The 14,437-nt window shown below is 47.8% G+C and overlaps 1 pseudogene; it reads right to left on the bottom strand.

Annotated features, from left to right (window-relative positions):
• Positions 1–1,163: 1,163 nt before the first annotated feature.
• On the bottom strand, positions 1,164–14,161 carry LOC125532601 (annotated as a pseudogene).
• Positions 14,162–14,437: the final 276 nt, after the last annotated feature.

Below are 14,437 nucleotides of genomic sequence, written 5' to 3'. Positions count from 1 at the left end.
TATGTAAATTTGGTTAAATGTTATGGAATTTAACTTCAAACAAACATTATATGCAAAGTAAAAAAAGAAATGACGAAAGTACAACAGTGTTTATCCACGTGTTTAGATTCACCAAAGTTTGTAAATACCCAGTGGCTCCTTGGTCACTACGTGGGCGAATGCCCGTCGGACATAAACTTTTCTCGGGATGTCCACTCTCGCTCCATCCTCCCTAATTGTGACCTCGAACATAGCGTACAGCGGTGCCCTCTTTTTCTTTGCGGGGACATGCACCACTGTCCTCTGGTGCGCGAACAGATGCTGGTGGCCATTGACGCACAACACGTGCTCGCCGTGCGCGAAGTGGGGCAACAAAATCTCCTTCTTCATCTATCCAAAAAAACTTGTTCCAAATTTGGTCTTTAAATGGATATATCTAGCACTAATTTGATGTTACATACATCCATTTAAGAGACAAGTTTTTCCGGACGGAGAAAGTACCATAGTGTCCACGTCTGTTTCCCCCTCGCACTCTCCAATACCCACACGGCGGTCTTGTGCACCATCGACCATGAGCCCTGGAGGATGGCCATGCCCAGCCTACCCTGCACCTCTGTGAGACGAAAGCGGAACCTGTCGTATTCGGTTCCAGTGGTTGCATTGCCGCCACGGGCAGCGGCTCGACCGACGTGACACGCTCGTCCTCGAGGTCGAACGAGATGATCTTGCCGGTGCCCTCCGCGACCCAGTACGTGGCGCCGTCGACGCTGACGACGCCGATGTCGAAGCGGCACCTGGCGCCGACACCGCCGAACGTCGCTGTCGGGACCTCTCGCCAGGCCGCCTCCCCTAGCGTGAACACGTGGATAGTGTCGAACTCGTAGATCCGGTCGAAGCTACACGGGAGGTGCACCACCTTGTACTTCCCCGTACGTGGCGTGGTGGTGCGCGAACCCGTACGCGGCGTGCCAGGACGGGTGCATCACGTGGCAAAGCTTGTGCGCGCTGATGATGATCTCGTCGCACGGCAGCTGCGGGAGGGCGAGCTTCTCGCCGGTGGCCGGGTTGGCGAGGGCGATGGCGCCGGGGGGCTTGCTGTCGTCGCACAGGCAGATGAGGCCGTTGCACGTGCCGACCACGGACATCATCCGTTCCTCGGCGCTGGCGAGCACCTTCCTCGGTTTTCACCTGCTGTCGCCGCTGAGGACGTGCGCCGAGCCTCCAGCGGTCACAAGGAGGGTCGTGGGGCGGCTCCGGAGGTCCGTCTCGGTGCGCTTGTCGACGACGTCGCGCCAGCGCCGGCACACGAGGCGGGACCGGCGGCAGGCGTTGCGCGGGAGACGCCGGAGGATCTCGGCGAGGACGTCTGTGGCGAACGGATCCATGGCAGCTGCAACCACAGGCGCGTCGTGTGTCGGCTCGGCTCGCCGCCGCCCGTCGCCCGCGCGTCGCTGGAACCTCCCGATCCGGTGGAACAGGACTACAGGAGCTCTCGCGCGTCCTCCTCGAGCTCCCGCGCGCACCTGGTGCGGGTGAAGCTCTGCCCGTGCCGCTACTTCTCCACTGCCCGTGCTCTGACCTGGACCTTGGTGGAGCTCTGCCCATGCTGCTGCTCCCCTGCAGCCGGTGGAGCTCTGTCTGTGCTGCTGCTGCTCCTCTGCCCGTGCCCCGTGCTACTGCTGCCACTGCTGCTCCTCCTCTGCACTCCGAAGAAGGAAATCAGATTGTAATGGTCGCACAATTTAATTCCTCTCTGCTTGTAAATAAGAAGAGCATGCAAAGATTGTAATGGTCAGTCATCTTGTTCAGATTGCATGATTTGTTCAGATTTTGTATGATTTGTTCAGATTGCATGCTTTTGTCACACAATTTGTCAGATTGCATGATTTGCTCAGATTGTAATGGCCAGTCATTTTGTCCCTCTTTGCTTGTAAAGATTCACATGTGACAAATGGTTAGGAGTATGACGCTGATATGAATGTCAGTAACTAACTGAATAAAGAGAGAACATAGGTGTCAATGGAATGAATCTTGTCAGTAACTAACTGCCAATAAAGAGAGAATATAAGTGTCAATGAAATGATATAAGTGTCAACGGAATAAAGAAAAAACGAATATAAGTGTCAAGATTCACATGTGACAACTAACTGAATTTTAAATGACAGCAACAAAGATTTAATTGAATGACAGCAGCAAAAGTTCAGTTTGATAGTATGCAGAGTTTTAGAACATACTGGCAACTTGCACCGACTCTTGACTGAATCATGCACTGATTCTTGTTGAATGCAGCAAGAATTGAGAACATACCGTAAATCATGCAGCAAAATTCAGAACATACTGTGAACTTGAACTGACTCTTGACTAAATCATGCACTGACTCTTGACTCTGAATTTGCCTGTCGATTCATTGTATATGCTCTGAATTTTTGTTGTCTGGTTCTTGCTGTCTGGACCAAACAATTTTTGAGTCAAATGTTGTCTGGACCAAACAATTCTTGTGATTTGAGATTGTTAATGTTAATTTTACTCCTGATCACATTTAAGCACTAATTTTGACAGTCGAGATGTTCTTATTTGTTTGCTGCGTAGTCCTATATATGCAGTTAAAAACTGACAAAATTAATTTATCGAGATGTTCTCAATACTGTACTACTCCATGACCTGGCCATGGGAAGCCCGGCCCGGCCAGATGCTCCCGGGCCGGGCTTGGGCCTAGATTTTGAGCCCGATGGCCGGGCCGGGCCTAGGCCCATCATTTTTGCGATTTTCTGAAGGGGCCCGGCCTGAGGCCCGAGGCCCGCCAGGCTTTTACGTGTTTGGGCCTAAAAACCAGGCCCGATGGCTGGGCCGGGCCCGGGCCTGGGTTTTTTGCCTCGGGCTTGGCTAGGCCCGGCCCAGCCCGAGGTTTGGCCAGGTATAGTCCATGATACTCCCTAGAGTATTTGTTCTCCGTAACTTAAATTGAGATAGCTCACAGTGTCTACAATCACTGAACTGTTATGGTTTCATCCCATAGGAGTACTGTACCACACTAGTTATGTGCTGCTCTTAGTACTGTACTACAGGTTTCCAGTTTCAGGAGTACAAGATTTTCAGGAAAAAAGACCTGTCAAGTTAGTGCAGAAACTTGTGATTAGTTGATGGATAAATTAACAGCAGCACTCCACACTGTATCAGTACTCCACACATACAGAAATACAGTTAATTACCGTAAGGTATACTCCGTCGCCTAAGCTCAACTCAACTCCGTCTGCCTAATTGGTTTATGACTTTCTCTAAATTCTAACCCCACTGAATCATTAGCCTGAATGCACAGCAAGGAGTAATATTAAAAAGTACAGTAAGGAGTCATCTCAAAATTCTAACAGTTGATGCTGAGCCAGTTGGTATTCACGGTTTGAAGTGTGCCGAGGGGGGGGGGCAATATATATACACATTTAAATAAATTACAACAAAATTGATTTGAAGAACAAAAAATCTATATGGATAGGGGACATATGCCCCCCTTCTCGGCACACTTCTACAGGTTGTACGTATTGCGTAGCACGCGTGCTTTGCCGCACGACCGAGAAAGTGTGGACTCTCTACATGTTTTGTGCTCGCCTATTGCTTGTGGTCAAGACTTAACTTCAAGTGTTTGGTGATTTGATTCCTCGGTCGTGCGGGAAAGCACCCGTGGGCTGCAGCTATCAATAAAGCTTCTTCTTTTTGCGGCCGCGCGCGGCAAAGCGGTAAGACAAAACCTGTTCCTGTCGGTTGTGGGGCCCGTACAAGTGTGGGTATCCTTCTATAGCTTTCCTCCCAACCGTGAATTCCACCAGTGGGGCCAAGCTTGCCTTTCCATAATCTCTCTGCCCCTCTGATTTCAATGGGGTGGGGGCTGTTTATGTAATAGCTAAAAAAGGAAACCATGCTGATTAGCATTCAATTAAGGAAGTACACCCGGTCTGAAAACAACCGTTGAGACGCGCGCGCAATAGATGGATAAAAAAAGATTAGAGGTGGGAGATAAAGGTACCGCTGCTTTTAGCCGACAGAGAAGTCTACAGGCAGCGTGTCCCAGGCGGCTCGCCGGCCGCAACGGATGGGCGGACGCGATGTTTCCCGTGCCCGTGCTCTTAGTATCAACCTCACCTACTCCCGTATCACATCAATAACAACCAGGGATTGTTAATTGTACTTATGCCAACTGCACGTTATTTTTTGAGAAATGTCCGTGGCTTATTGCCCAGGTTTGCTAGTAGAGTATATGTAAATTAGAGATTGAATAGGCCTAGCACTTGCAGTGGGTTCGCAAGTCTCTTGTTTGTGCACCCCTTAAATCTAGCGTCTCTAGATCATGTAGCATCACGGTTCCACACGGTAGGCCCATTATGCCCGTCCTCCTACAGTTTATGTACTTTAGCAGGAAAAGCTTTTCCATACCATTCATATCATACTCTGCTACGTCCTGAATACCTTCAAAATCTAATACGCGTAAAGTTTCAAACTTAATAAGACTTGGCAAGTGTTTGATGCATCCTGATGCTGTTATTATCAGAGATGGCTTAGATCTTTCTTTGCCAATACATATGCAAGCTCCTGGTCAATGTCCTGGATTGACAATCGTCGAATAGAACACTAAGGATTTCCCCAAACAGTTTGACTGCCGTTCACCACAGTGATGAAATTTTCTTCAATGGATTTTGAAATGATAAGTTCAAGCATCATATCATGAATTCGACATGCATCAACCATCCCATCACAATGAATGTGCACTGGTTGGACCAGGCTTTTATTGATAAGCTCATAAAAATAACTTTCAGCAACCTCTTGACAACTCCTCCCACGCTCCTCAGAAATAAAGCCTTCCGCAATCCATTGTCTCACCAACCTTTCTCTGTCAATCACATAATCCTCGGGGAAATTACTTTGGTGCAACAACACTGTCTTGAGGTTTGGTGGAAGATCATTATAGCTCAAGGACTGTATGTTTTTCATTCCCTCTAGACTTTGGCTTTTGTTCAAGTCCGAACCAATTGATCTTTTTACCTTGTCCCACTCTTCTTTGACACGTGGTCTGTTTGCTAGTAAACCAGAAATACTGATTATTGCCAATGGCAGGCCTCCACACTTTTTCAAGATAGCTTTTGAAACTTCAATAAACATATGAGGGCAGCAATTCTCTGAGCCAAAGATTCTTCTGAAAAATAATCTTTCAGAGTGAGGATCACTTAGAGGTTCCATCTTGAAGATCTGGTCATCAGGACCTGGACAACAAGAGCTAGCTACTTCCGATATGCGTGTAGTAGCTACGATTCTGCTAGAATAGCTGTTCTCTGAAAATGCACAATTGATGGCATTCCATGCCACTACAGACCATATATCATCAATGATAACAAGATACCTGATAGATGTCAACAGATAGCGTCATCAATCAATAATGATATTACATATTCTTTTCGCGTACTCAAACTATAGTAAAGTACTGGTATCACACTTAATACAGCTTATTTTCCAAATATATAAGGCCAATTTCAACGAAATTGCAACCCTTACATCAACATTTTCTTGAATTTTTGTGTCGATAGATTATTAGGGTAGAGAAGCAAACTTATATTGCAAACTCTTACTACTGGACAGTGGAGGTGTGAGGTACGGCTTCAACAAGTTTGGATTTACTTACACACACAAGAGCTCCCGAGTGGTAGCTTTAATTTGTTGAGATAACATTGATCTCATGCCTCTGTTAACTCTAAGGACGGGCACATATTCTTATGTGCGTGCCTCTAAATTGTAACTGAATTGTTTTTCGTAAACTTGAGCAATGGTTTTAGTTCTTTTCTTCTGCTGACCATTTCTGCAAAGTTGTGGAATCAAAGTTGTACCATTATATTTCATAACTACATAGTTTTTGTTCCATTTGTGTGAACATACTGATATTATCCCAAGTCATGAGATAATATGTACTGTCCATGGTTCGGTGCAGTTAACTGAGTGAAAAAATAGAAGTAGATGCAGAAACAAGTAGTTAAAATAATGACTGCTTAGAACGAGACATATTTATGGAAACAAAAATGCCGGAAATTACCTCTTTTCTTGTAGAAGTTCTCTTACCTTTCAGATCGATTTCTTTTCTTCCCAAATTTCAATATATTTCTTGAATTCCTGATTGTTCGACACCTGGGAGATCACATCCTTGATGATTTTCATTGTATCTGGCTTTTGGGAGACCCAACACAAAAGCATGACAATCAAAATGCCCTTGAATCTTGCGGTAGACTTCATTCGCCAGTTTTGTCTTTCCCAATCCACCAAACCCAACAATCGACAACACCCTGCGATGAAGCTTGCTTTCTTCTTCGATCATCCACTTGGCAAGCTCTGTTGAAATAGTTGGTTAGTTAGAGATAGAGTTATATAGGGATTGATATCTTGTTTAAACCTTGTACCCTTCTCTATCTCTTCTGCTGTTATCTCTCCCTCGTAATCCTCCTGTAACGATCGTTCCCTGTAACGATCGATCTCTCTCGATCTCGTCTTGTAAGCCACGGCATTGTTTCTATATATACAAGTGCGGCCCGAGCAAAGGATTCAACGCTTCCCATATCGTTTCACATGGTAACAGAGCCTCTTCCTCATTAGATCGAAAGAGATTGCATCTAGCTACCTCCGGCGACCGAGATCATGTCCACCACCACCGCTGCCATGAGAGCAAGCACCATGGGTGCACTCACCACCTCCTCATCTTCCACCTTTGCCTCCTCCACCACCACCACCAACACCACCTCCCTCAGATCGCCACCACACGAGAAGCTGACGAGGGGCAACTTCCTGCTCTGGAAGGCCGTCGTGCTGCCTCAGATCAGAGGCGCACAGATGGAGCACCACCTCGACGAGAAGAGCCCGCCACCACTGGCCACTCTCACCATCACCAAGGACGGCAAAGAAGAACAAGTCGTCAACTTTGCACGATCCCTCTGGTATGCACAACAGCAACAACTTCAAGGGTACTTGATGGGTTCCTTTTCCCGTGAGATCCTTGCACAGGTCGCCACGCTCCAGACGCCGGCCGAGGTGTGGCGCACCATCCATGCCATGTTCGCTGCTCAAAGCCAAGCCCAGGCGATCAATACTCGCATCGAGCTCACCAACCTCAAGAAAGGTAACATGTCCATGTCCGACTACATTGGCAAGATTAAAAGTCTCACCGATGAAGTCGCAAGCATTGCTGCAGCGCTTTCTGATCCGGAGATCGTCTCCAAAATTCTCGCTGGCCTGGACATGGAGTACAACCCGGTGGTCTCTGCGCTCGCCGCCAGGGTCGAGCCCATCACCGTCCAGGAGCTCTACAGCCAGCTGCTCAGTTTTGATGCCCGCCTCACCCTCCTGCATGGCGGCGACCTTCGCCAATCCTTCGTCAACTCTGCCTCCCATGGCCGCGGCTGTGGGCGCGGTCACCAGGGGCAACGCGGCGGTGGGCGCAGACGCCGCGCTTCCCAGGGCGACGGCGCGCGCTCTGGTGGGGGCTCTGGCTCCAATGGCGGGGCGGCTAGAACACCAGCGACGGCGGTGACTTCAACAACAACAACGGCCGTCGTCCTCCTTCACATGGTCGCCCTCGCTGCCAGTTTTGCAAGAAGTCTGGCCATGAGGTGATCAACTGCTGGCATTGGTCCGACGAAGACTATGTGCCCGACGCTCGCCATGTCGCTGCTGCCATGCGTGAACAGGGCGGCGGCGAGGGTGTCTGGTACGTGGACTCTGGCGCGATGGACCACGTGACCAATGATCTCGAGCAGCTTGCTCTTCATGGCTACCATGGCAGCGACCAGATTCACACCGCAAGCGGTGGAGGTATGGATATTTTTCACATCGGTCAAGGTTCTATCAATTCCCCTACACTCAAACGTGATCTAGTTCTTCGAGATGTACTTCATGTTCCACAAGCTGACAAGAACCTTGCCTCCATGTCTCGTTTAGCCACCGACAATAATGTCTTCTTTGAGACACACCCTCGTTATTTTTTCATCAAGGATCAGGCAACGAGGGAACTCCTTCATCACGGTAGATGCGTTGGAGGGCTCTACCCAATTCCATCCGGAGCACTAGGTTGCAAGCGTCGTCAAGTCCACTCCGTCATCAAGCCATCTTTGGCACGGTGGCATCAACGACTAGGACATCCATCTTCGGTCATCGTCAAACAAATAGTCAATAAAGACAATCTTCTTTTGTCTCATAGTCAAAATAATGAGTCTGTGTGTGAAGCTTGCCAATGTGCCAAGAGCCATCAACTTCCTTATCCCAAGTCAACTAGTGTGTCTCATGCTCCGTTAGAACTTATTTTCAGTGATGTATGGGGTCATGCCCGAGATTCCTTTGGTAGAAAAAAAATATTATGTCAGTTTTATTGATGATTATAGCAAGTTCACTTGGATATATTTGCTTACATATAAATCAGAGGTTTTCTCTATCTTCCAAGAATTTCAGAAACTTGTTGAGTGCCAATTTGATAGGAAAATCCTTTCAGTCCAAAGTGACTGGGGAGGGGAGTATGAGAAACTCAACGCCTTCTTTCGTAGCATTGGGATAGCCCATCATGTGTCTTGTCCTCATGCTCATCAACAGAAAGGCTCTGCTGAGCGCAAACACCGCCACATTGTTGACTTCGGTCTCTCTCTTTTAGCTCATGCATCCATGCCTCTCAAATATTGGGATGAAGCCTTTATCACCGCCACTTATCTTATTAATCGTCTTCCCAGTAGATTCATTGGCAACTCTACTCCTTTAGAGCGATTGTACAAGCAAAAACCTGATTATAACTATCTCAAAACCTTTGGATGTGCTTGCTATCCTAATCTGCGTCCTTACAATCGCCACAAGCTTGAGTTTTGGTCCACACAATGTGTTTTCCTTGGCTATAGCTGTTGGAGAACATAGCAGAAATTCAAAATTTTCCTACATGTCACCAAGATCAATCTATGGAGTCATCTAGCAACGAGGGAGGAGTGGATCTACATACCCTTGTAGATCGCGCGCGGAAGCGTTCAAGAGAACGGGGTTGATGGAGTCGTACTCGTCGTGATTCAAATCACCGATGACCAAGTGCCGAACGCACGGCACCTCCGCGTTCAACACACGTACAGCCCGATGACGTCTCCCATGCCTTGATCCAGCAAGGAGAGAGGGAGAGGTTGATGGAGATCCAGCAGCACGACGGCGTGGTGGAAGTAGCGGGATTCCAACAGGGCTTCGCTAAGCGCTGCGGGAGGAGGGAGATGTGTCACGGGAGGGAGAGGGAGGCGCCAGGCCTTAGATTGGTTTGCTCCTCCTTTTCCCCACTATATATAGGGCCAAGGGAGAGGGGGAGGCGTAGCCCTTGCCCCTTCCTCCAAGGAAGGGTGCGACCAAGGGTGGGGAGGAGTCCATCCTCCCCAAGGCACCTCGGAGGTGCCTTCCCCCTTTAGGACTCTCCCCTTTTTCCCATCTCTTGGCGCATGGGCCTCTTGGGGCTGGTGCCCTTGGCCCATATAGGCCAAGGCACACCCCCTACAGCCCATGTGGCCCCCCCGGGGCAGGTGGCCCCACCCGGTGGACCCCCGGGACCCTTCCGGTGGTCCCGGTACAATACCGGTGACCCCGAAACTTGTCCCGATGGCCGAAATAGCACTTCCTATATATAATTCTTTACCTCCGGACCATTTCGGAACTCCTCGTGACGTCCGGATCTCATCCGGGACTCCGAACAACTTTCGGGTTACCGCATACTAATATCTCTATAACCCTAGCGTCACCGAACCTTAAGTGTGTAGACCCTACGGGTTCGGGAGACATGCAGACATGACCGAGACGTTCTCCGGTCAATAACCAACAGCGGGATCTGGATACCCATGATGGCTCCCACATGTTCCACGATGATCTCATCGGATGAACCACGATGTCAAGGACTTAATCAATCCCGTATACAATTCCCTTTGTCCAGCGGTATTTGTACTTGCCCGAGATTCGATCGTCGGTATACCGATACCTTGTTCAATCTCGTTACCGGCAAGTCTCTTTACTCGTTCCGTAACACATCATCCCGTGATCAACTCCTTGGTCACATTGCGCATATGATGATGTCCTACCGAGTGGGCCCAGAGATACCTCTCCGCTTACACGGAGTGACAAATCCCCAACCCAACAGACACTTTCGGAGATACCTGTAATGCACCTTTATAGTCACCCAGTTACGTTGTGACATTTGATACACCCAAAGCATTCCTACGGTATCCGGGAGTTGCACAATCTCATGGTCTAAGGAAATGATACTTGACATTAGAAAAGCTATAGCATATGAACTACACGATCTAGTGCTATGCTTAGGATTAGGTCTTGTCCATCACATCATTCTCCTAATGATGTGATCCCGTTATCAACGACATCCAATGTCCATGGTCAGGAAACCGTAACCATCTATTGATCAACGAGCTAGTCAACTAGAGGCTCACTAGGGACATGGTGTTGTCTATGTATCCACACATGTATCTGAGTTTCCTATCAATACAATTATAGCATGGATAATAAACGATTATCATGAACAAGGAAATATAATAATAATCAATTTATTATTGCCTCTAGGGCATATTTCCAACAATAGCAACCTTCACAAAGGCTATAAGTGTCTTGAGATTGCTACTGGATGCATCTACATATCTCGCGATATTGTTTTTGATGAAACTGTCTTTTCGTTTTCAAAACTTCATCCCAATGCCGGTGCCTTGCTTCGTGCTGAAATTGCACTTCTACCAGACTATGATCATGGGGGCGCGTTAACTGAAGCTGATCATGTGCAAAAATCCAAAGAAAATCCTGATTCCGTTGATACTTGTGCTAATTCTGGGCGTCATTTTATGTATGAGGAAACAAACAAAGCAGGTGCGGAAACCTACGCTGATCCGGCTGACAGCGGCGGATCCCAGATAGATTCGCCCGCCAGGTCTGCCTCCGCTGACGGCGCGAGATCCCAGGTGGATCCTCCACCTGTGCGCGTGGCCGCATGCAGGCTGGTGGCCGACCGCCCTGACCGAGTGGATCCCACCGGTCCAGATGCGCCCACGAGCCCATGTGTCGACAGCCGCGCCATCCCAGGCGCGGGAGAAGCCCAGTCGCCCGCTGCCACGTCTTGGCGGGCCCAGGTGGACCGCGGGTGCGGCGCCCAACGTCGCCTCCCTGCGGGTCCAGGCAGACCGCGGGTGTGCGGCCGACCGCACACGTGAGGACGGATCCGCCTCGGATCAGGAGCCGGCTGGTCCGCTGGTTGCCTCGGATCGCGAGAGGGCCGGATCCTCTGTGGCTGATTCTGCTTCGTCCGGATCGCATGCACCATCTGCAGCAACTGTTCCTGTGTCACCTACGCCCTTTCTTCAAAATACAAGGTCTCGGTCAAGTATTGTCAAGGAAAAACAGTACAATGATGGTACAATAAGGTATGACAAACTCAAACGTGCTTTTCTTACCACTACTGGTGAACCAATCAATTTGCATGATGCTCTTGCCAATAAAGAGTGGAAGGAAGCTATGGATAATGAGTATAATGCACTTATGAAAAATAAGGCCTGACATTTAGTACCACCGAAACATGGCAACAATATCATTGATTGTTAGTGGGTATACAAAATAAAAAGAAAGTCTGATGGAAGCATAGACAGGTATAAGGCAAGATTAGTTGCAAAAGGGTTTAAACAAAGCTTTGGAATTGATAATGAATATACCTTTAGCCCTGTTGTTAAGTCAGCTACTATTCGACTTGTCTTGTCTATTACAATTTCCAGAGGTTGGAGTTTAAGACAGCTAGATGTCCAGAACGCGTTTCTTCATGGTGTTCTTGAGGAAGAAGTGTTCATGCGGCAACCACCAGGATATGAGAATCAAAGCACACCACAGTATGTATGTAAGTTGGACAAAGCTTTGTACGGTTTGAAACAAGCCCCACGAGCTTGGTATTCCAGGTTAAGCATGCAGTTACAAAATCTTGGCTTCACACCATCTAAGGCAGATACTTCTTTATTCTTTTATAACAAAGGGAATATCACTATCTTTGTGCTTGTTTACGTTGATGATATAATTGTTGCCAGTTCAAGCTCAGATGCCACTGTCTGTTTACTTAAGGATCTGAAGCTAGAATTTGCTCTCAAGGGCTTGGGTGATCTTCACTATTTTTTGGGAATTGAGGTAAAGAAAAATAAAGATGGTATACTTCTCTCCCAAGAAAAATATACTAATGATATCCTCAGAAGAGTGGGATTGGAGCACTGCAAGCCAGTAAGTACACCAATTTCTACCTCAGAAAAACTTACAGTTGAATGTGGAGAAGCACTTGGGTCAGAAGATGCAACAAATTATAGAAGTGTTGTAGGTGCTCTACAGTATTTAACACTTACATGTCCTGATATTTCCTATTCAGTAAATAAGGTCTGCCAATACTTGCATGCACCCAGAACTACTCATTGGACTACAGTGAAGAGAATTCTTAGATATCTCAAATTTTCAGAAGGACTTGGGCTCCAGATTACCAAGTCCTCTTCTATGCTTCTTACTGCTTACTTTGATGCTGACGGGGCAGGATGTGCTGATGACAGAAGGTCTACAGGTGGTTTTGCTGTTTTTCTGGGAACAAATCTTGTGTCTTGGAGTGCAAGAAAGCAAGCAACTGTTTCTAGGTCAAGTACAGAAGCCGAATACAAGGCCTTAGCAAATGCTATAGGTGAAGTAATGTGGATACAGACATTACTCTATGAGCTTGGAATCAAAGCTCCACAGGCTGCGAGGTTATGGTGTGATAATATTGGTGCAACCTATCTCTCAGCCAATCCGGTGTTTCATGCACGCACAAAGCACATTGAGGTTGATTTTCATTTTTTCAGAGAAAGAGTAGCTCGAAAGCTACTGGACATTCGGTTTATACCTACTGAAGATCAACTTGCTGATGGATTTACAAAACCTCTCACCATGAGAAGGTTGGACGAGTTCAAGTACAATCTTAACCTTAGCAAAGTTTCATAAGGTTTAGATTGAGGGGGAGTGTTGAAATAGTTGGTTAGTTAGAGATAGAGTTGTATAGGGATAGATATCTTGTTTAAACCTTGTACCGTTCTCTATCTCTTCTTCTGTTATCTCTCCCTCGTAATCCTCTTGTAACGATCGTTCCCTGTAACGATCGATCTCTCTCAATCTCGTCTTGTAAGCCACATCATTGTTTCTATATATACAAATACGGCCCGAGCAAAGGGTTCAACGCTTCCCATATCGTTTCACAAGCTCGTTCCTTGGATCATCAATGCCAACAAGGTGTGCCTCCTCGGTGAAAAGAGCAGCCAACCGGGGATCCACGGTTGCCTCGACCGGGGTGCTAGAAGCAACATCATCCAGCTTGTAGCTGGTCTTGAGTTCCTTCACCTCCTTGATATGAAGATTCAGATCATCGATTTGGTTGGCGATTCCATGCCGAGCTCCATTAGTTTTTAGACGGCGAGCCATCTTGCGGAAGTACTCCTTGAAGCCAACGTCTTGACCCCCACCATCGCCGAGCTGGTGGGTCAACTTGTCAAAACAATCTTCGGTATCGTAGGACAGCTCCCTGACCAGCGATACCCATATCTTGACCTTGCCATCAGGATTCTCTATCTTGGTGTACTTCATCAGCGCACCATGCATGACGGCAAGCTCAGCCTTGAGGGAGCGGATCTCGCGGCGGACCCCTTTCGGCCGTCCGCACTCATTGGCGAGCAAATCGGTGAGCTTCCCAAGCAGAGGACCAAACGTGCCAAGTGCAGCGGTCACCACAGGCGCCATCGGCTCTGCTCCTGCCGTAGTGGCGTGTCAATCTTTGAGGAGAAGCGAAGTGGCAGCAGTAGCATGCAAACAAGAAGAAGAATCAAACAGCTGCAGCACTGATCAAGCAAAACATCAGCAGATCGAAATAATAAAACCATCAGTAGAGCGGATTTCAAGCAAGAACTTGATTAGAACGAACGAAGCAGAACATGAGCAGTACGGCACTCACCCCGGTATGATGTCCAGCAAGCCAAATCACCGCGCACTGCCAGGCCGGTGATGCAGCCGCGAGCTCGACGCAGCCTCCGGGCGCGTCAGCGAGATCCGCGAGCCGGCAGGAGAAGGGGATCCGCGGCCGCCATGGAGTGGAGTGGAGCAGGGACTGAGACTGGAGAGGTACTAGGATCTGTGGATGGACATTATCGACTGTCGTGGGCTCTGGATTGGCCGGCCCTTCGCTGTAGATACGAGGTAGTTTCCGCGAAATACACTTTGGTTCCTAGTTGTATATACACTTAATATGTTTTTTTAATAATTAAATAAAAAGTCAAAATACTTTAAAAGTTTTTTTAGAATAAACTTGACTCACTTTTGCACTAGTATATAAATTTCCATGAAAAAAACGAACGTTGAATTCACAGCGAAAAAGACAAAATTTATTTGC

The sequence above is a fragment of the Triticum urartu genome, chromosome 1 (genome assembly GCF_003073215.2).
Source record: "Triticum urartu cultivar G1812 chromosome 1, Tu2.1, whole genome shotgun sequence".
NCBI lineage: Eukaryota > Viridiplantae > Streptophyta > Magnoliopsida > Poales > Poaceae > Triticum > Triticum urartu.
This window is presented reverse-complemented; position numbering and strand designations above follow the sequence as displayed.